Raw genomic sequence first — 4,713 nt, 5'->3', positions numbered from 1 at the left:
GATGTGTGGAAATGTAACAACAAAATTAAACATGACAGATTGCTACCAACTGATCGACCACAATGTACCCTAAATACAACAAAATATCTGACCATTGCAAAATTGACATGGCTCCTAAAAGTATTCTCTTGCAATTCTTTCATCAGTAAATAGTTTTTTTAATTATATTTTAACTTCTTGTCCTCTTGTATTTCACACATTTCTCTTTTTTGTTGTCTTTAGTATAGTTTTATTTTCATCTTCCTTGCCATTTTTACTATTTCACCTCATATATATGTATCTTTGAAACACCAAGAAACAAAAATTTCACCCCAAATGAATTATTTGCTTCAAAGATATCCGCAAATGTTGAAGCTATCAATTTCGACCTCATATTTTTTCTCTTATTTCTTAGAATTTGTAGTTGCTTTTTTGTTGTATGTTACTTTAGCTGAGTTAATGATAAATCATAAATATAGATATCAACACCAAAGTAACATAAAGTGTCCTAGCGATTGTCGCATATATAATTTGAAAAATTACATTGTAAATATGAAAAATGATATTTACGCCAACATAATTACTAATAAGTAGATAACATGACGCAGTACAATATTGTGACAGATAGCGAAAGTAAAAGATACATCAAAGAAATTAGACCGGTTAAAAGAACTTACTGCACTATAATTCTTCCTGCTATCCACAATAGTTTTGACCTATCAATTTCATAAAACATACATGAAGAATAGATTAGAGATATTAAATTTCATATTGATGAGCCAAATAAAGTTTCCACGAAAGAAAAAGTAAAATTATTCTATCTACTTTAATAAATGGAAGACATAAAAGAATAAGCATCAGATGTTTAGCTTAGTTACAAGATTCTTCACGAATAGATTACATAGTAAAATTATTCTATCTACTTTAATAAATGGACGACATAAAAACATAAGCATCAGATGTTTAGCTTAGTTGCAAGATTCTTCACGAATAGATTACATAGGTAATGTTAACCTAGTCCACTTCTATCATCTAAAGAATTTATCCATATGAAAGAGATATACTTCATATAGACTCACACACACTGCTTAGACTTAGGGATTGACGGCAACTCTTGTAGAGTCCTCTTCCATATGGTGTTGCCTAACAAATAAGGGATTTTTATAAACCTAAAAGGAATGGAAAAAATTCCGCTATTTTAGGATATAAAATTAAACGCATAATATAAAGATAATTAAATAATAACTTGAGAAAAATCGTAAATGACAATTTTATTTATTATAGAGTATTTCAATGAAAAGCAAAAAGTTGAACCAAACATTATACATTTTTTGGGCATATTATCTCTCATTTTTAAATCTGTATTTCAAGTTTCTTAAAAAGATCAATTATTTGATGCTAATTAATAAGGAAAATGGTTATTTTGTTTTGAAATATGGCGTTCATTGAGATGTTCCTTTTTTGTTATTATTAAACACTTGCATACTTTATGGTTCATATAATTGGGAGAACATATAAATATTATATATTTAACTGATCATAATAAATAGACAATCAATCAGAAAATCAATTCCACAAATACTTTGTAGTCACAAAGGTCACAAAAAATCAACTCTTAAATCATAACAAAGGGAAACGAAAGGTACAAAACAAAAAAAGATAAAATAAATTAAAATAAAAACTTTAAACAAACTTGACCACAAACGCATAAGCATTGATGATTTGGTACTAAGTGATTAAACAACACACGAGCATATCGAAAGATTGAGCTAACTAAAAATATCAGAATGAAATTGAATACTTGAATTTATCTGTAATATTCTTTAATCTTTTGGATTAGCGTCAGGCCTTGTCAGATTTCTCATTCATGGCACAAGGAAAACTATTTATCTCTACAATTAAGAACCTTCGAGTTATAATCACCAGTTTCAACTAGTGAAAAATTGAAAAATTTAATGAAAACACTTCAATATAATGTAACCAATAAAAAATTTAATCAAAAAAAATATTTAGTCGTAACTCCAACCCAACACATGCATTAATTAAAGAAAAGCACGAAAAAAGAAAGATCACAACATAAGCTAGGAAAAGGCTTGAACCAAGAATTAGAAGTAGAATGTAACGTTTGGTCGTCTAGTAATTTTAGACCTAATATTCCTAAAATATCCCTTTTGTGGTCTTATTTTAGTGTTTATGGCTTGCGGTAATGGGTGACTCGGTTATTTAATTGACGGGGAAACATTTGAATAGTTTATTATTTATTTGTTTATTTATCGTGTGTAAATAGTTTATTCATAGGAATATTATTTGCACTCATATAAGGTATAAGTTGATAAATATAGTATTTAATGGAGTGAATAAATGTTAAAGTAGACAAAGTGGATACTGAAATTAATGAATTAAGGAGGCTACTGTGATAAATAATCCGACTAGGCCCATATATATTTCCTTGGTGGCCCATGTGCAGAAGACCTAATATATGGAGTCTTAGTTCATTAATTGCATAGAAAAGAAAGGATCTAGGGGCAGTTGGAAATACACTACGCATGAACTTTGCACAGCAAGGGAAAACAAAACTGCTTCCAGGTAAATTATTCAACCAATTCCCGTGACCATGGAATTAAATTGCTGTACTAGTAGTGGTTTATAAAGAAAAAAAATAATCATTAGTTTGACTAATGGAGTACTACACGTTTGGTTGCTTTTCATCTTCTTTGTTTGTTTGACTAAATAGTACTTCATAGTGGGCCATTATGTACTGTAAACTCAGAAAGTTGGTGAATGCATGAATAGTTTCTAATTGTTGCTATTATGCAGTGTACTATCGTGGAGAAATATTATTTTAATATTATTTAGGGAAGTAAATTCATGTAGTACGTATATGCAGTATACCATTGTGGAGAAATATTATTTTAATACTATTTAGGGGATTGAATTCATTATCTACCTTGAGTTCTACTGGTCTCAAATTTTTATGGAGGGAGTAATAATTTTGGGTTAATAATGCATAGTACTATGTTTGTGTGTAACGTAGTAAACACATATATGGTGTTTTGTGTTACATAGCCTTGCATATCCTGCAAAATTCATTTGTTGCTTAAATTATCATAGCACTATACTTCAGTGGCCATATTTTGGTTAGTCACTGGTTTAGAGGAAGCCATAATGTGAATATTGAAAATTTACTTTATCTCTTTAACGATGGTTTCATCTCACATGTAGTCATTATGTTTTTGTTTTGTTTTTCGTGCCTGTGTGATTACACATTGTTAATGAGAGTGTATAGGAGTATATACCAGCTCTCTGTGTTGTGGAAACAATTTTGATATCATGACTAACTTTAATTATACTACACAATTATCTTCTTTAAAATTCTTGAATCCGCAAAGTTCTTATTTTTTTTTATTTTGGTTATTGTAGCATATATGAAATTAAATACTAGATGTATTGAATAATAAATACACCTTTGAATTCATGGTATTTGAATTGTGAAAGTTAGATTTTAATCCGAAATTAAGATTTGGGGGTAATTAAGGGTTTCGATCCTAGTCTTAAGAATTGCGAATTTATGACCCTTAAGTTATGAATGAAACTATTATTATTATTATTATTATTATTATTATTATTATTATTATTATTTTAAAGAAAATTCCAGTTTTACCCTTGTGGGTCCGTGGTCACTTTTCGGGGTATATTTTTGGGTTTTGGATATAAGTATAGCAATATAGGTGTCATTAGATTCATATTCTAATGTAGATCGCATATTTGATAGATTTTGATCGTTCAGAGACTCTACGCAAAGGAAAGGCATTGGTTTGATTGTTCGTGGCTCTCGTTCGGCTTCGAGGTAGGTTATGGTTTACCTTTTTGGTTAGACTTCGATTAGCGAAACATATGTATAGTTAGATACTGTTGGAGAAAGCATGTACGCTTTCGGGTACAAAGTTAGAATGGACTAGGTTGGTATTGTTGATTGATCTGTTGGCTTGTAGCCTTATATGATTGTGTTGTGACTTGATTGGAAGTGATGATAAGGAAGAGAGTACACGAGGCCCGAGGTCCTTACCGAGATCGTGAGAGTACACGAGGCTCGAGGTTCTTACCGGGATCGTGAGAGTAAACGAGGCCCGAGGTCTTTACCGGGATCGTGAGAGTGGTACATGGACTTCGCGAGTCCCCATGGGTCATGGCTGTTGGGCGACGATCTACACCGCCATAGCATGTGTGTACGGGCATTGCATTGTATTGTATTGTATTGCCTTGCGTTGCGTATTCATTCTTCATATCATTCTTTTATGCCTTGGATTTTGTATATGTCTTTCTATATTTAGACCGATATAGTGGATTGTGATTTCTACTTGTACTTGATTGCGAGCATGTCTATCTTTTAGTTTCTTCCTGTGTATATGTTAGCTAGTTGTTGTCGGCCTATGATACCTACCGGTACTTTTGTTTGTACTGACCCTACCTTGCTGCATTCTTTTTGAGTGCAGAGTACGAGATCAGTACCACTTCTGCACCTCGACATTGATCCCGAGGCTATCTGCGGAGTTTGTTAGGGTGAGCTTATTGGACGAGTCCGCCACCCCTGGGATTCCTTCTTTACTACTTGTCTTACTTTAATCTTTAGACAGTATTTCTAGTTTTGAGACTCACATATTATTCAGACACGTTGATTAGTGGCTCTTGTACTACATCTGACCATTTTCCTTGGGTGGTATTTAGAATTGAGAA

At 31.8% G+C, this 4,713-nt stretch overlaps 1 long non-coding RNA gene across 1 annotated transcript; it reads left to right on the top strand.

Annotated features, from left to right (window-relative positions):
* Positions 1-2,435: 2,435 nt before the first annotated feature.
* On the top strand, positions 2,436-4,713 carry LOC132611154 (uncharacterized). The gene is made up of 3 exons (XR_009571485.1): positions 2,436-2,565; positions 3,752-3,826; positions 4,473-4,713. It is a non-coding gene; the product is annotated as an uncharacterized LOC132611154 (long non-coding RNA).

This window comes from Lycium barbarum, chromosome 9, assembly GCF_019175385.1.
Source record: "Lycium barbarum isolate Lr01 chromosome 9, ASM1917538v2, whole genome shotgun sequence".
NCBI classification, from domain to species: Eukaryota; Viridiplantae; Streptophyta; class Magnoliopsida; order Solanales; family Solanaceae; genus Lycium; species Lycium barbarum.
Note: the sequence above shows the minus strand (reverse complement) of the source record. Positions and strands in the feature narration are given on the sequence as shown.